Raw genomic sequence first — 19,050 nt, 5'->3', positions numbered from 1 at the left:
GGAAGTTCCCAGACCAGTGACTGAATCTGGGCCATAGCAGCAGCCTAAGCTGCTGCAGTGACAATGCTGGATCCTTAACTCACTGTGCCACAAGGAAACTCCTCCTCTCACTTTCTAATTGCCCTTTTTTCCCCTTCTTGTTGGCAGAAAAATAAATGCTATCTGAACCACATGTCTAAGTCTTTTAGCTTTTAAAAATTAAAATGTTTTTGGAAAGATTAATTTTGGATGCAGTTGTTTCTAGATCCCAGTGCATAACCATTATCCTGAGATTTTTTAGTTTTATCTTGCAGGTTACTTACACTATTCCCTGCTTACTGTGGCTTCCCTAGGATGCTGTGTTCATTTTTCATTTTCTTGAAGTCTGTCCTGAAAGTTCCTTTTCAGAAAAGGTGTCTGGAAAATAACTTTTTTTGGGGGGTGGCGTATGTCCACATGTATTGCTTCTGTTTTAAAATTGCTCTCTTGGCGTCTTTCTTGGTGGTTGTGTCAGTACCATAATGTCTTGATTATTGTGTGTTATATATATATATGTGTATATACACACATATATATATTAGGTTGAAAAGTAAGAAATTGGCACATTTTTAGGTCATCAATTTTGGGCAGTCTCATGGGGTTCAATCTAGTAGTGAGTTTTGATACACAGTAACTTAAGTTCTTTTAAGTTTGTTCTCTGACATTTGGCTATTCTTGACTTTCTGCATTTTCATATAAAATTTAAAATTGACTTTTCAGTTTGAATTAAAAGAGCAAACCTATTAGATTTTGCTTGGAAATATTCACTCTGTTGATCAGTTTGGAAATAGTTGACATTTAAAAATCTTGAGCCTTCAGAGTTCCCATTGTGATTCAGTAGGTTAAGTACCTGGCATAGTGTCTGTGAGGGTATGGTTTCATTCTCTGGCCTTGCTTGGTGGGTTAAGGATCCAGTGTTGCTGCAAGGTGTGTAGCTTCAGTCTCAGATGTGGCTCAGATCCAGCATTGCTGTGGCTGTGGCATAGACCAGCAGCTGCAGCTCCAATTCGACCCTTAGCCTGGGAACTTCTATATGCTGCAGGTGAGGCCCTAAAAAGAAGAAAATCAAATAAAAATACTGAGTCTACCAGTACATAGTGATATATTCTGCCATTTATTTTTCTTTACTTTCATTGTTTTGTTTTCTATGTAGTGGTCAGAGATATCTTTCATTAAAGTTACTCTTAGTTTTTGAAAAAATTTATTTTTCCAATTCTTTTTGGCTATATGTGGAAATACAATTGGGGATTTTTTTTTTTTTTTTTGTCTTTTGTTGTTGTTGTTGCTATTTCTTGGGCCGCTCCCGCGGCATATGGAGGTTCCCAGGCTAGGGGTCGAATCGGAGCTGTAGCCACCGGCCTACGCCAGAGCCACAGCAACGCGGGATCCGAGCCGCATCTGCAACCTACACCACAGCTCACGGCAACGCCAGATCGTTAACCCACTGAGCAAGGGCAGGGACCAAACCCGCAACCTCATGGTTCCTAATCGGATTCGTTAACCACTGCGCCACGACGGGAACTCCCACTCTGCCTATTTTTATATAATCTATGAGCTAAGTATGGCTTCCACATTTGAAAATAGTTGACAGAAAATCAAAAGGAGAAAAATATTTCATGACAAGTGAACACTTGAAATTTGAATTTCAGTGTCCATAAATAAAGTTTTAATGTAACGTAGACATACTTATCCATTTCTGTATTGTCTGTTGAAACTTTCACACTGTAACGGCAGCATTGAGTATAGTCAGTTCTTATTGTGCATAGTCATTGAGGACCTTTGCACAGTAGTTCAGGATTATACACATGGCCTTTGGGAAATTCCCTGGTGGTGTAGTGGGTTAAGGATCTGGCATCACTGCTATGGCTTGGGTTCAATCCCTAGCCTAGCCTGGGAACTTGTGCATGCTGTGGGCATGGCAAAAAAAAAAAAAAAAAAAAGCCTGAAGCATGAAACTGCAAACTAATGTTAATCAGTGGGAAAAATTACTGTTCTGTGACCGTCAAAAACTTTAAAAGTTCTCTTGTTGCCTATTACATATGCAGAGGGAAATGAAAAAAAAAATAGGAAAATTAATGTTTAGCCCACTGTGATTTAAAACATTAGAAACAACAATAATTAAACTGTTTTATTTCTTAGTAAAAAACTTAAGAGTAGTTATTCTCTTATCACTTAAGATATGGGACGGGCATCTTTTCTATGTCTTGGCCTGTTGTCATACTCCTTTCAAAGTTTGGATCAGCTTCCAGCATTTTATCCTTTGTGCTTTCAGTGTCACAAATTATTATTTGAAAGTTCTTTTAATGTGAAATTTCTTGCCTTCATCACTTCCTCTGAGACATCCTCATCTTTTTTAACCTGACCATTTCCCTTGTTTACATAGATAAGCTCACTGTCACTGAGTTCCTACTGCTGTCGATCCAGAGTCTTGAGTGATGGTAGAATCAACATTTCCACAGTGGAACTGTTACTTGTCTGACTCCATTCACATTCAATTTGAATTTCACTCTCAGTGTTATTTCTTTTTAGTTCTTTGCTGCACTTTCACTTCTGTAGGACAGTTCCCCATTACAACTATCCTTCCCCCCTCCCCTTTTCATGGAATTCCCTGGCCAGGGATCAGATCCCAACCATTGCCTCTGCTGCAATGCCGGATCCTTAACCCGCTATGCCACGCAGGATTGAACCTGCATCCTAGCACTTCCAACAGGCCATCTGTCCCATAGGACCACAGCAGGAACTCCAGAGCTATCCTTTTTTAAAAAATGTCACATTGCTTTATCCTTGGGAGATGAGGCAGCACATCTGTTTGTGCATGAACTGAATAACAGATGCTCAGTGACCAGTTACTAACAGGTTTTGAAAGAAGTGATGTGATAGGTTGCTGATCTTGATGCGCACCTGTTATTTATGTAGTGATTTGTAGACTGAAGAGCTAGCAGCAAATTTTGTTTTAGGCAATTACTCACAGTTAATATACCGTGGTAACTGGAACTTGAACCAGGCTGTTGGAGGACTTGTGTTACTTAGCTAAATTATGGTAATTGAAATTTGTGCATGTTAGAAACTTGCAAAGCAAGGACTGTCTGTATTTGTGAGAGAGATTATATAGGCCTCAAAGTTTTTTTTGTTTGTTTGTTTTTGTTGTTTTTTTTTTTGTCTTTTTGCCTTTTCTGGGGCCACTCCTACGGCATATGGAGGTTCCCAGGCTAGGGGTCTAATCGGAGCTGTAGCCGCCAGCCTACGCCACAGCCATAGCAACGCCAGACCCGAGCCGTGCCTGTGACCCACACCACAGCTCACAGCAACGCCGGATCCTTAACCCACTGAGCAAGGCCAGGGATCAAACCCGCAACCTCATGGTTCCTAGTCGGATTTGTTAACCACTGAGCCACTACGGGAACTCCCTAGGCCTCAAAGTTTAAACAGTTTACTCCCTGACTCGCAAATATTTGCTGATCTAAATTCATGATGAGTTGACTTTTGCTTATACTTTTCTACTGTATCCTTGTCTGGTTTTGGTATCAGGGGATAATTAGCAGCAGTCACTTAACCAGTAGCAAATACCAAAAGCACATAAAATGTTCCAAGCTCTGTTCTAACATTTATGTATTAACAGACCCAGAAGTGGTTAATACTATTATCCCCAACTTACATAGGAGGCACCTGAAGCAAAGCAGTTACGAAACTTGCCCAAGGTCAGATAGATACTAAGCAGTAGAACCCAAATTTGAACCTCTGGTGGTCCAGTGAGAATTGCGGTCTCTTAACTACTACTTCGTGCTTAAATTAGTCTCATAAAATGAGTTGGGGAGAATTCTTTTTCTGTTTTCTAGAGTTTATGTGAAAGGTATCTGCACCTATAAAACCTGTGGTGGTGGCGATGTATGTATGTGTATTTGGAAGTTTTAAAAATACTGTTTTGGGAGTTCCCGTCGTGGCGCAGTGGTTAACGAATCTGACTAGGAACCATGAGGTTGTGGGTTTGGTCCCTGTCCTTGCTCAGTGGGTTAACGATCCGGCGTTGCCGTGAGCTGTGGTGTAGGTTGCAGACGCGGCTCGGATCCTGAGTTGCTGTGGCTCTGGTGTAGGCCGGGAACTACAGCTCCGATTCGACCCCTAGCCTGGGAACCTCCATATGCCACGGGAGCGGCCCAAGAAATAACAAAAAAAAAAAAAAAACTTTTATTTGCTTTAATTGATTTAGTACTATGCAGGTTTTCTATTATATTTTGGATCAGTTTTTATAATATACAGTCTTAGGAATTGGTCTTTTTCATCTGATATTTGAGTTTGTTAGTGTAGTTTTAGTCTCTTTTTTCTCTCTGCTGCATTTGTAGCATTATTCTTTTTCCTTCCTAAAATTGTTTTTTTGTGCCTTTTTTTGCCTTCTCTTCTTTTTTGATCAGTCTTCCCTGAGGTTTGTTAACTTTATTCGTCCTCAAAGAGGACTTTTGCTTTGCTGATCTCCTCTATTTCCTCTGTGTTTTATTTTTTTTATGATTTTATTTCCTTCTGATCTTAATTCAAATTTATTTTTAACTTTTAAGGTGAATTTTAAAAATTGTCAAGCTTTTATTTCTAACTTATAAATGTAGTTTGTACTATAATGACTTAAAAATATGACTTTATTTCCTGGTATATGTTTATTTATTATTTATTTATTTATTTTTTTTGCCTTTTAGGGCCACATTCACGGCATATAGAAGTTCCCAAGCTAGGGGTCGAATCGAAGCTACATCTGCCAGCCTATGCCACAGCCACAGCCATGCCAGATCCGAGCCCTGTCTTCTGCCTGCACCACAGCTCATGGCAACATGAGGTCCTTAACCCACTGAGCAAGGCCAGGGATCCAACCTGCATCCTCCTGGATACTAGTCACATTTGTTTCTGCTGAGCCACAATTGGAACTCCAGCTTTTCATTTTAACTCAAATCTTTTCTTCCATTTCTGGTAAAATGTTGAAAGTTTTGTAATAACTTGAAAGATGCCTTCGACTTTTCACTTTGCTTGTTCAGTTTTCTCTTAATAGCGTTATTTTTACTTCTAGGCTTTTTTCCTCCTCTTTTTCAAAGTATCTCTAAGGTACTTTTTTTTTTATGTTTAAAGTAAGACATTAATGGAGTTCCCATCATGGCGCAACAGAAACGAATCTAACTAGGAATCATGAGGTTGCGGTCTCACTCAGTGGCTTAAGGATCCGGCGTTGCCGTGAGCTGTGGTGTAGGTTGCAGACGCCGCTCGGATCCTGTGTTGCTGTGGCTCTGGCATAGGCTGGCAGCTACAGCTCCGATTGGACCCCTAGACTGGGAACCTCCATATGCCTTGAGTGCGGCCCTATAAGGACAGAAAAGACAAAAAATAAAAAAATAAATTAAAAAAAGTAAGACATTTACCACCACTAAGGTTGTACAAAATGCCTAGTAAGTACTCCCATAGAGTTTATACTGTCCTCTTTCCTGCTCAGAGGAACTAAGCTACTGTGCCCCAATGCTGATTCCACGCTTAGAACTGACAGTGGATGAGTCAGGAAGATTCTTCAGCCGGGCAAACGTCAACCCCAGCAAGAGAACGCTGGTGTCATGATATAGAGCAAGGCACAACCAGTAGGATGCATGTGCATTTAATGAGTGCCTGCAAGGTGTCACTTTATTATACTAGATGCCTAGGATAAAAGGTGAAAAAGGTGCTATCCTTAGCATTTGGGAAGTCAGGGTCCATGTGGGCTCTGGAAGAGGCATACAGTATAAATAAATTACAGAATTATCAGTACAAATCCCTCCTTTTAGTTCTTCCATTTCTCTTCACTTTCACTGACGTTTTATACAATGAAATATGGTATACTGTAGCTCTGAACTTCACTTATTCTTTTTTTTTTTGGTCTTTTTGCTATTTCTTTGGGCTGCACCCGCGGCATATGGAGGTTCCCAAGCTAGGGGTCGAATCGGAGCTGCAGCCACCGGCCTACGCCAGAGCCACAGCAACGCGGGATCTGAGCCGCGTCTGCAACCTACACCACAGCTCACGGCAACGCCAGATCGTTAACCTACTGAGCAAGGGCAGGGCTCGAACCCGCAACCTCATGGTTCCTAGTCGGATTCGTCAACCACTGTGCCACGACGGGAACTCCCTGAACTTCACTTATTCTTAAATAAAATATTCTCAGAAGCTAAGAGCTAATCAAATGTGATTACTTCTTCCAGTTTTTCCAGCAGTAAATAACGTTATGTAAGGTATTTATTACTCCTTGACAGAGACTTATGAGCTGATACTATAGAGATTTAACATTTTAATTATTATAAAAGTTTTAATATTTATACAGTGATGTTAACATGATGGTGGTAGCTGATCTCTTGAACAAAAAATGGTTTGTTTTTGCCACATTACATCATGTTGTTGCGCTTTTCTAAAAGCAGAGAGCTATTTTTACTGCTCTGCCTAATAATGATAAGATGACCAGCATGGAGAGCTGGCTTGTATGGTTACTCCCTGTTGGCTTTCTTTCCATGAGTGCTCTGGCACAGGCTATATTTAGAAAGTAGAAGAAATGAGGTGAATATTCTTAATTAGTGATGACCTTTCAACCTTCAATTTTTTTTTTTTTTTTTTTTTTTTTGAGTTCTGGTGTAGCTTACGCACTTGTGGTTAATTTCAAATTTGACATGGTTTTTATTAACTGTCGTCATACCATTTTAGAACTGTCTTTTTTGTGTGTATTTTTGGCTGCACCTGCGGCATATGGAAGTTCCTGGGCCAGAGGTTGAATCCGAGCTGTAGCTGTGACCTGCACCACAGCTGCAGCAAAGCTGGATCCTTAACCCCCTGCACTGGGCCCTGGGATTGAACCCATGCCTCGGCAGTGACCCCAGCCACTGCAGTGACAACACTGGATCCTTAACCCACTCTGCCTCAAGGGAACTCCAGACATGTCTTGTTTGGTGAGTCCTTTTTTGGGGGGGTTATTTTTCTTGTTTTGGCCCATCTTCCATGTAAAGTAATCCACAATAGCAGATAGACACACCACTTAGACATGGTCTTTTCCCTTTGGAGTTTAGTAGTTTATAGAGGCTGCTAGTATATACAACTAACTACACATATAGGTCAGACTGTACTGTTTGTTACAATGGAAGTATAGATGGCTCTTAGTTCTAAATGGTACTAGAAGAGCAGACTCTAAAAAAGAATCACAGGAAGGTGATAGATAGTATATAGACTTTGGTTTCAAGACTTTGACTAGGAGGAAGGAAAGAGAATTTGAAGTGTGGCGAGCAGTATGAGCAAGGGTATACAGTGATAATGTCAGTGGTATGCTTGTAAAATGGCAGCTGGTCCATGTGACTAAAGTATAGGGAAACACTATGTGAAAAACTGCTGGTGGTTGAAGTAGGTGGTAGGACTGGGTCTTTTAGGATTGTGTGGCCTTGATAACACACTAAGGAGTTGGCTGGGTTTTTTTGTTTTGTTTTTTTTTAAAGGCATTTGGGTCCTTTTTTTCCAACCATGCTTTCCTGATATTCAGGACTCTTCCTAACTGCCTTAATAAGAAGGTAGAATGAAAAAAACTGATTTTGAAGTATGGTGATACCATTGTGTCAGAAAAAGCAGAGACTAAAATTCCAAGATTTTGCCAGTTTTGTCATGTCCTGCATCTGTGTCTGGTGTTCTCTGGGTCTCCTCTTACTTATCTTCAATCCCAGTTTCATTTATAAGTGATTTGTCTTTCTTGATTCTTTTTTTGGGTCATCTGTTAAAGTGAGGGAGCTGGATCCTAGATTATTAGAACTGGTGTTTTTAAAAAGCTTTTAGCGATCTTAAGTGTTTAGAAATATTTTTGAATAAGTGTAAGCAAACTATTTATTTACTTATTTATGCCTGTTTAGACTGAGGTTAGACTAACTGGAATGCAAAGTAAAGTTTAAAAAAATTTTTTTTCTCTAAATATGGCAACATCAGGTATTATTGAGAATCATCTTAAAGTTAACTCTTAAAAAAATTTGAGATAAAAGTGAAGATTCGCTCTTAAGGATGGTTATAACAGAAACGTAAGTGCTGTGTCATTGTCGTCTCTTGTTTTGGCACACACAACCAGACTTCAGCAGACATCATGCTGTCTGTATCACATGGCTGATAGTGGGAGGTATCTAGTGTAGATTCTCCTTCTTGGAGAAATAGATGGGAATTCACTTGGATAGAAATGTGGCAAATGCTTGTTTAGAGAGCCAAAATGCATTCAGTCAACCGAATAATATAAGCTGCCTGGATAGTTCCTGTAAGTAAGCTAGGCTTTTCAGTCTTGTGCTGCAAGGTTTTATGTATGTGAATATGTGTGTGCATGTGTATGCAGTGTTTTTATATTTACAGGACAGGGCTCCCTAAAACAGTGGGAAAAGGAGCTCTTTGTTTTGGAGACGACATGGAAATAATATGTTATCAGTGTGTTCTTTCATATGGGAATGTCACTGGATGATGGCCTCAGCTATTCCGGTAAATAAGGGCTCTCCTATTGCTAATCCAGTGATGAACAGGACAAACAGTGGTGATGAACCAAACCTCACTGAGCCTGGAAATTCCATCAGTTTGTAGTAGTACAGCTGTTGTCCTTATAGTGTGTAGGGAGGCACCTGGAGGTGGAAAGTCAATATATTTTCTACCGGGGGTGGGGGGTGTTGCAGTTTATTGCACAGGATAGTCAAGATGTTGCTAAGCTGTCTGTTGCCACTTGCCAGTCTGGTTCTGGGGAAGAGCAGGAGAAATTCAGGTTAGCTTCAGGGCTCTTAAGTGCCTGTGAGCTGTATAGGATAGTAGCTGATTCCTCTAGAACTCCTTAATAAAGATTTGGTTTTACTTCGAATGAAATACTGTTTCAATTGAAAGTATAAATCAAGGTTTTCTAGTTAAATAAGTTAAAAGCAGAATATAGCCACCAGACAAATAAGGTTCAGCTTGATACGTAATAGGCCTCTGCAAGAAATCCATTAAAACAAATCTGAGGAGTAAAGTTCCTATTTAGTACCTAAAGCTTGCTAGGCAAACTCAGAAAATTTCATGTTAAACATGAAATCTCCGTGATACAAACTATACCTCTAAACATGTCAGATTATAAATGGTCTCTGGGACTGTCTGGTTTGCTGGATTTCTTCCAAGCCTAGGAACAAGGACCGCATTTTGGCCATAGCACTCTCCTGGGATAGCAGTGTTGTGCTGGCTTCAGAATTCTCTGTCATGCACAAAAAAAAAAAAAAAAGAAAGAAAAAAATGTATAGAAGAAAATGTTAGCCCACCTATCTTTACAGTTCTTTGTCTGGTCCATAATGCAGCCCTCCTTTCCCATCCCTCCCCAAGGCGGGACAGAATATCAGTCATGGAGAAAATTTGAGTATTATGAACAATCTCTCATATTTAAGAATTACTATTAAATGTTTATTTATTAAATTGGTTATTTGGAACTCAGGAATCACTTCTTTTAGATAAATAATATTATAAATGATTATTTTGTTTCTAGACTTACTGAGAAAAAAGTTTCTTCCTTTCTTCTAAAACTGACAAGGCAGTGTTTTGAGCTTGACTTTGCATTGTGTCACCTTCCTTTATTGTACCTCCTTGGCCTCTGGGACCCATACCTTCTACCTACTTTGATGCCTTATCCAGATCTGCTTTGTTCCCTGAAGTATTCCATATTGCTGAATTACTGTATTTCTCCTGTTTGACACTAAAAACCAGAAACTCATGCACTTAGTTTATTCCTGAGGTTAAGAGGGTTTGTTTGTGTTTGTTTGTTTGTTTGTTTTGGCTGCACGTGCAGAATGTGGAAGTTCCAGGGCCAGAGATTGAACCTGTACCATAGCAGTGAACAGAGCCACAACAGTGACAGGGCTGGATCCTTAACCCTCTGGGCCACCAGGGAAATCCAGGAGGAAAGCTTCTTGATAACTACATTCACATTAGGTAGAATAATGGTCCTTCAATGGGCTTATGTCCCTCCACTCCCCCTTTATATTGTGAAATAGTATTCTGTACTTCCAAAAAGAGAATGCTCGCTGCCACAAATGAATCTTGGGAGAAGTTTGGCTAATGTAACAGAATGAAATGAAAATATTTCAGTGGCTATGAGATGTCTGAAGAGTTTGTTGGTGGGAATTAGGCATTTGTTCTTCCCTTTTCATGAGTTTTCCTTCCTCCAGTTTAGCTTAAAAAGCAGTACCTTTGGCCAGGGGCAGGCATGGAGTGGGGGGAGGTAGGGGAGGACAGAGGCAGCTGCAGACCATTTGTGCGCTAGAAATCTATTTTCTCATCAGATGGGATGGACACAGATCCCAACTCAGTGACTGCAGATAAGATTAACCTGAAATTTTCAAGAGGTCTTCTGGGAGCTTGAAAAGTTGCCCATACTTCTCTGTATATTTAAATTAGCTATGGAGTTCCCGTTGTGGCTCAATCTGACTAGGAACCATGAGGTTGAGGGTTTGATCCCTGGCCTTGCTCAGTGGGTTAAGGATCCGGCATTGCCATGAGCTCTGGTGGAGGTTGCAGACGTAGCTCGGATCCCGCGTTGCTGTGGCTCTGGCGTAGGCCGGCGGCTACAGCTCCGATTCGACCCCTAGCCTGGGAACCTCCATATGCCGCGGGAGTGGCCCAAGAAATGGCAAAAAGATACACACACACACACAAAAAATTAGCTATGAACAGTATTTACTCTATATAGACCTAGAAAATATTTTTGGTTCAGTAATTAATTTCAAAGTTTGTGATCTGAGGTAAACCATACAGCAAAGGAAGTGCTTGTGACTTCATCATGTATTCTTTTTTATTTTATGATTTTTATTTTTTCCATTGTAGTTGATTTGCCATGTCATCATGTATTCTTATTTACCCTGTGTGAGTGCATAGCTATTAATAGTAAGAGTATATAGTCAAGAGACCAAAATTCTTTTCTGTGCTTCATTATCCTGTCCTTTTATTTCCTCTTGCCTTGGTTTACCTATTTTCACAACACGCTTACCAGTTAGTTTCACTTCAGGCATGTAGTCAGAATGAAAGGGCAGGAGTTCTCTTGTGGTGCAGCAGTTTCTTATTGTGACTATAGTGGCTCAGATTGATGCTGTGGCATGGGTTCGATCCCGAGCCCAGGAAGTTTGACATGGCCTCAGGCATGGCCAAGAAAGAAAGAAAGAAAGAAATCAGTGCAGTGCTTGAGAACTGTATGCTCTTGGTGCCTGGTTAAATAATACCAGACTTAGTTTTTGGCAGAGTGGTGTCAAGTCTCCTTTGATGTTAGCCAGAACTGGGTGGAGTTTCTTAAGCTCCAGTCAGATTTGCTCAAGCCGGCACTAGGAGTTTGTTTTTAGTTCTCCCTTTACCAGAAGCTGTTTGTTGCCTTTTAATAAACTTGATTCCAGTTATAATTGAGAATACTTGATGTATAAAATAATAGTCACACAGTCACATTGAGGATCTCTATGAGGTTTGTTTATTTCTATTTTAAGTGATGAAACTGAGTTGTAAGTAGCTTATAGAGTAATCAACCTCAGGAATCATTTAACATACCTCTCTCATTTTACAGATTAGGGAACTCAGCACCAGAGGCTGACTCACTCAAAGCCATAGTAAGAGTCAGATTAAGTTAGTGCTTCAATGAAGCATGGAAACTTCTGAAACCAGCTTTCTTCCTTTTATCACCATATCCATTTATTTAAAGCACAGGGAACTGTATCCAGTGTCTTATAATAACCTATAAAGGAAAAGGATCTGAAAAATGTATACATATTTATGTGTGTGTGTACACATATATATATAACTGATTCACTCTGCTGTACACCTGAAACATTGTAAATCAGCTATACTTCAAAAAGAAAGTTTGAAAAAACGTTTACTTTATTAATTATATGCAAATAAGTCAAAGACTATATAGTCAATGAGAGATAATTTTTTTAAGTGGATACTTCTCATTCACAAGGGTACATGTTTAAATTTTCCAAAATATCCAGATTTGAGAACAACACTGTGTCATATCCTTTTGCTCATAAAATACTAAGTAAACATTTTAAGGCGTGAATAAATATTAAGTGACCTTAAATGGTTCTGTAAATGTGGGATGACATTCTTGAATATATTAAAATCAATTCTGGAGCACTTGCAGAACCAGCTTAACAAATTTGTAAGGCACCTAAGAAGTTCATTATACTTAGACATGTTTTAGTTATAGAATAACCATAAAACTGAGTTATCTTCTGTAATTTATTGAATACTGAGGCTTTTGGGGCAATACTTTCATTTCCTACACAATACTAGTAATGCCTTTGCCAGAGTCATTTTCCATAAGTAGATTGTGTGTATTTGTGTTTTTAAATCATAATTTCTATTTATATATGATGATAAGAAAAGAATAGCTAGGAGTTCCCGTCGTGGCGCAGTGGTTAACGAATCCGACTAGGAACCATGAGGTTGCGGGTTCGATCCCTGGCATTGCTCAGTGGGTTAAGGATCTGGCGTTGCCATGAGCTCTGGTGTGGGTCGCAGACATGGCTTGGATCCTGAGTTGCTGTGGCTCTGGTGTAGGCCGGTGGCTACAGCTCCAATTCAACCCCTAGCCTGGGGACCTCCACATGCCGCAGGAGCGGCCCTAGAAAAGGCAAAAAGACAAAAAAAAGAAAAGAAAAGAAAAGAATAGCTAAACTGTGTTGGATGCAGATGCTAGGTAGGTTGGCCACACACACTCAGAACTAAATGACCCTCCCACTTTCCAGCCATCCAGTTTTCTATCAGTTTTACCCTCTTAGGCTGAATTTAAGCTGCTGTTCATATTCCACGAATCACATGTCAGCCCAGAAAATGGCTTGAGGGGTTGGGGGACAGAAAGGAGGAGAAAGATTAGAAAGTTTAAAAATCTGCCTTTGAGAATCTGCACTCAGATAAATGAAGTTTAAAATGTATTGCTGGTTTTATCTGTGTTTTCACCAATGTCTTAAATTAGGAAAAGTTTAAGTAGATTGCACGAAGTGAGTGTTGTAATTATGTATTTCTGAAAAAAATATATCTCTTAATGTATGTTGTTAAAGATGGTACAAGTGTCCTTACAAGTTCTCTTTAACTATGAAACTGTGTATAGACATCCTTTATTGTTTTTAGTTCATAACAGCTTTCCAGGGCTAACTGATAGTAGTTATTATAGATAAAAAAAGAAAAAGCAGTTCCTTTTTATGGAACCCTTTGATATTTGTCAGGCTTTTACAGAGTTCTTTATAATGAGTCATTTTCCAGCATTTTCCCTGGCAGGATCTGGAGTGACAATAATAAAGTAGCCTGGGGTAGTGCCTGGAATAGGACATCCTATTCCTGTTCATGTGTTGTAAATGAGTTATAGGTGTGCCAGTCAGTACTGATGACTATGATAGGAACTTTTAAATGACTGTTCATATATTTGTAACAGTTGAGATTATATTTGAATTCCTTTTTGCATGGCTCCCCCCAGCAAGCCCCTGTGTTCTGAGTTCACTCGTGGTTGTTTGTATTGGCTCTGTCATGCTGCAGGATTTCTATCCCCCACTCCATATCTAGTTTACCTCCTTTACCAACAAAGTTGCCAATTTTTGTCACCAGCCCCATAGTGGTAGAACTGTAATTCAGGGAGCTGAGTGCAGGTAGGTTGGAGGTGGAAGCAACTCTAGATAAGAGGGCCATAGACTCACTCACTGATCTTGCCTAAAGTAGAGCGCATGAAAAGCTTCTCAATTTATTTTCTGAAATTTGTTGATTTCCAGTGCTTGTAAATTTTGTCCAGTATTATACCTTTTTTTTCATGGCTGCACCTGCAGCATACAACAATTCCAGGGCCAGGGGTAGAACCTGCACCATAGCTGCAATCCTAAACCACAGCAGTGACAGCATCCAGTTCCGAACCTGTTGTGCTACCGGGGAATGCCACTTTTTTTTTTTTTGCCTTTTTGCCTTTTTGCCATTTCTTGGGCCACTCCTGTGGCATATGGAGGTTCCCAGGCTAGGGGTCCAATCGGAGCTGTAGCCACTGGCCTACGCCAGAGCCACAGCAACTTGGGATACGAGCCACGTCTGCAACCTACACCAGAACTCACGGCAACGCCGGATCGTTAACCCACTGAACAAGGGCAGGGACCGAACCCGCAACCTCATGGTTCCTAATCGGATTCGTTAACCACTGCACCACGACGGGAACTCCCACTTTTTTTTTTTTTAATGGAGGGCAGTCACCAACTTCATGAAGTTATAACTAAAATCCCAATGTACGTTTATTTTTTGTTTTTTAATTATTTTATTTCTTTTTTTGTGGCTATTCCTGTGGCATGCAGGACTTCTGGGCCAGGGATCAAATCAGTGGCATGGCAGTAACCAGAGCTAAAGCAGTAGCAATGCTAGATCCTGAACCTGCTAAGCCATTTTTTTTAAGAACTTAATTTGAGGAGTTACCGTCGTGGCGCAGTGGTTAACAAATCCAATGAGGAACCATGAGGTTGCGGGTTCAGTCCCTGCCCTTGCTCAGTGGGTTAACGATCCGGCGTTGCTGTGGCTCTGGCGTAGGCTACAGCTCCGATTGGACCCCTAGCCTGGGAACCTCCATATGCCATAGGTGCAGCCCTAGAAAAGACAGAAAGACCAAAAAAAAAAAAATAAATAAAGAACCTAATTTGATCTTGGCACTAGTTTTCTTCTAACACATCGAGTAAGTTAGATTTAACTTTGTAATAGTAGATGTTTTGCTTTTGCTAAATATAATTAATTTTCTTAATTTTCGTTTGTTTGCTTATGGCTTTAGTGTTAACACTTAGCACTAATTTGGGGGAGGTTGGTTTTTTTGGGTTTTTTTTTTTTTTTTTTTCTTCTTCTTTTCAGGGCTGTACCCACGGCATGTGGAGATTCCCAGGCCGGGGGTTTAATCCTGGCTGCAGCCACTTGCCTATGCCACAGCCACAGCAACACCAGATCTAAGCTGTGTCTGCAATGGCATTGCCAGATCATTAACCCAATGAGCGAGGCCAGGAATTGAACCTCATGGATGCTAGTCACATTCGTTTCCACTGAGCCAAGACAGACACTTCGTATTATAGAGTATTCTAAGCTTTACAATCTCGGAAATCTTGACCTTTCAGAATTTTGTTTATACATGAGTACATAAGTAATTTTTATATTGTTTTTAACAAAATATTGATTTAAATGAAATCAGTATTTCATGGCTTCATGTTTTTCTTACTGCAAATTCATGTAATTTGTAGTAAATTCTTAACAGTGTAGATAATGTTAGGTTTCTCTCTTAAAAGATTGATTTAACTCAGCTATAAAAATTTACAGTACATTAGTTTTTATAGTTAAGCATTTTGCCACCTTACCGGGTGCTTGCACAAGACAAACACTAATACTAAGGGGTAAAGTTTGTTGTAATGATTATTGAGGCAGGAGGTTGAAGGCTTCGTGTATATTTGTGTATTTGTTTTTGTTCTCCTTTTAGTTCTACCAGTTTTGTTGCATGTATTTCAAATTTAAAGCTGTCTTGTCATATGTATATACATTTGGATTCTTGAATTGACCCCTTTATCATTTAATATCTCTCTTTATTCCTGGTAATATTTATTCTGAAGTCTAAAATGTGTCTTATATTAATACAGACACCTTCCTTGCTATTTAGTATTTGCATTGTATATCTTTCTCTGACCTTTTACTTTCAATCCTTTTTTTCTCTTATTTTAACCCATTTTCAGTGTTCAGTTCAGAACGTACATATTGTTCCTATTGTTGTGCAGCCCTTGCCGCCACCCATCTGCAGAACCCTTTTTATCTTGAAAAACTGCAAGTCTGTACCCATTAAACAATAACCTCTCCCTCCAGCCCCTGGCAACGACAATTCTACTTTCTGTCTCTGTGATTTTGATTATCCTAAGTACTTCATAAAAGGGGAATCATATAGTATTTGTCTTTTTGTGACTGGCTTATTTCACTTGGCATAATGTCCTCAAGATTCATCTATGTTGTAGCCGCACTCAAGCACATGGAAGTTCCAAGGCCAGGGATCGAATCTGAGGCACGGCCGCGACCTGTGCCACATCTGTGGCAATGCTGGATTCATAACCTGCTGTACCAGGCCAGGGATTGAACTTGTGCCACTGCAGAGACAATGCTGGATCCTTAACCCACTGCACCACAGCAGGAACTCCAAGATCATCATTTTAAAATCTTGATTGGAAATTATGGTAGGCATTTCACATAGGAAACCTGATATAAATAAAAAAGTTAAGCACATGGAAGCAGGCTCAAATTTATCATTAAATTTTTTTTTTTTTTTTTTTTTTTTTTGTCTTTTTGCTATTTCTTTGGGCCGTTCCCGTGGCATACGGAGGTTCCCAGGCTAGGGGTCTAATCGGAGCTGTAGTCCCCGGCCTACACCAGAGCCACAGCAACGCAGGATCCGAGCCGCCTCTGCAACCTACACCACAGCTCATGGCAATGCCGGATCGTTAACCCACTGAGCAAGGGCAGGGACCGAACCCACAACCTCATGGTTCCTAGTCGGATTTGTTAACCACTGCGCCACGACGGGAACTCCCAAATCTTGGTATTTTAATTTATAATGATATATAGTTTAAAGAATACTGAATGTTTTCACCAAACTCATATTGATAAGTATGAGTTTGGTGAGAACATGGCTCTCATGGTTGGAAAATATTATCTTTCTTTTTTCTAGGCACTTGCCTAGAAGAAATTTGTCTTGCTCCTGTGCTTATTCGCCTGTATTTTGTTTTGTGTAGGAGAATTGAGTTTATAATCTATGCTAGTCTGGTTTATTATCTCAACTTGCTTTAAGCCCTTATGCCACCGCTCTTAAATTTATACAACATTGAAACATACAGCAAAGCCTTTTAGTTGATGGATTTGGGAATTGAGAATGGTATGACTTCTGATTTTTCGATGTTCTAGAAATAATTTGGTTTTTTTTTTTTTTTTTTGTCTTTTTGTTGTTGTTGTTGCTATTTCTTGGGCCGCTCGGCCGCTCCCGCGGCATATGGAGGTTCCCAGGCTAGGGGTTGAATCGGAGCTGTAGCCACCGGCCTACGCCAGAGCCACAGCAACTCGGGATCCGAGCCGCGTCTGCAACCTACACCACAGCTCACGGCAACACCGGATCGTTAACCCACTGAACAAGGGCAGGGACCGAACCCGCAACCTCATGGTTCCTAGTCGGATTCGTTAACCACTGCGCCACGACAGGAACTCCGAAATAATTTGTTTTTTACATGCTTATAATTGTGGTAGCCTCACAGCTTGGTCCTTTGGAGGAAACTTGGTCCTTTGAAAAGAAATAATGCATAAGGAAAAGGGTTATGACTTTCATGTATGTAACATAGGGTAGTATATGTGAGAGGAGGAGAGTGTGTGTGGGCAAAGATGAAGACAGAATGACCATATTCTTTGCTGCGTATTCCTTTTCCCTTAGTAACTTTGTTAGAGAGGTAGACAGTGGAGGAATTTGAATGGCGAGCCTGACCATTAAGTGGCTTGAATCATAGTAAATTTTGGCTTTTAAATTTTTGAATTGAGTGGCTTTCCTGGTGGCCTAGTAGTTAAGGATCTGGTGTCACTGCTGTGGCTTGGGTTTGATCCCTATCCTGGGAACTTCTGCATGCTGTGAATGTGGCCCCCCCAAAAAAAAAAAAAAAAGTTGGGGAAAGATTCTGTATATTAGTTGTGATTCTTTGGTTGTAAGCAACAGAAATAGATTGACTGTATGAGGCAAGACAAAGATTGGAAATTTGCTTACTTAGAAGGATGAGAAAGAAGACAACCAGGGCAACTGAACAGCTGCTACTTGCAGGCCTTCCTTCCAGGATGTTGTCCTGAAATGGCCCTTTCCAACCATTCTCTTTCTACCTTCTGACTGGCCAAACTGTAGTCATATGCCTAACCCAGTGGGGATGGGCATTGGATGTGTATGGATGGAGTTAAGGAAGAATAAATTTCTGGGAGACAGAAGAAGTAGCCATTATACTGTGCAACTAAGAATTGCTGTTGGATTTACATGTACCAAGATAAGAATATAGCTCATATGTCCACTCTCTTTGAGTCAATCTATTAAGTTAGATTCTTTGAAAGCAGAGATAGGACGCTGCACACTTTTAAATTTCCTACTGTGCTATATATGTACTGGGGGCTCTTTTTATTGCATCATTTTCTCATTAATAAAAAGGACAAAATGGCATATGCTTTGTTTACCAGAGATGTGAGGGGGAAAAAGGTGTGTACTTTGGGTACGACTGTCTATTTCTTTTTTTTTTTCTTTTTTTTTTTTTTTTTTGTCTTTTTTGTCTTTTTTGTCTTTTGTTGTTGTTGTTGCTGTTGCTATTTCTTGGGCCGCTCCCGCGGCATATGGAGGTTCCCAGGCTAGGGGTCGAATCGGAGCTGTAGCCACCGGCCTACGCCAGAGCCACAGCAACGCGGGATCCGAGCCGCGTCTGCAACCTACACCACAGCTCACGGCAACGCCATATCGTTAACCCGCTGAGCAAGGGCAGGGACCGAACCCGCAACCTCATGGTTCCTAGTCGGATTCGTTAACCACTGCGCCACGACGGGAACTCCCGACTGTCTATTTCTAAGCTTTAATTTTTTTTTCGTTTTTACTTTTATTTAAAAAAAATTTTTTATTTGTTATTTCCCCAATACGGTTTTTTTTTTTTCCTACTGTACAGCATGGTGACCCAGTTACACATACATGTATACATTCTTTTTTCTTACATTATCATTGCTCCATCATAAGTGACTAGACATAGTTCCCAGGGCAACACAGCAGGATCTCATTGCTAATCCATTCCAAAGGCAATAGTCTGCATCTGTTAACTCCAAGCTCCCAGTCCATCCTACTCCCTCCCCCTCCCCCTTGGTAACTACAAGTCTATTCATGATTTTCTTCTCCGTGGAAAGGTTCATTTGTGCCTTATATTAGATTCCAGATATAAGAGATATCATATGGTATTTGTCTTTTCTCTTTCTGACTTACTCCACTCAGTATGATGA

The 19,050-nt window shown here is 40.2% G+C and overlaps 1 protein-coding gene across 36 annotated transcripts in view; it reads left to right on the top strand.

Moving 5' to 3' along the window:
- The window catches only part of MAP4 (microtubule associated protein 4), a 171,719-nt gene that overhangs the window by 41,022 nt on the left and 111,647 nt on the right, over positions 1-19,050 (top strand). The gene's annotated exons all lie outside the window — the stretch shown is intronic.

The sequence above is a fragment of the Sus scrofa genome, chromosome 13, assembly GCF_054392235.1.
Source record: "Sus scrofa isolate SSC_HxYL_T2T_F1_AM1 chromosome 13, Sscrofa_HxYL_maternal_Yorkshire_Landrace_v2.0, whole genome shotgun sequence".
NCBI classification, from domain to species: domain Eukaryota; kingdom Metazoa; phylum Chordata; class Mammalia; order Artiodactyla; family Suidae; genus Sus; species Sus scrofa.
This window is presented reverse-complemented; position numbering and strand designations above follow the sequence as displayed.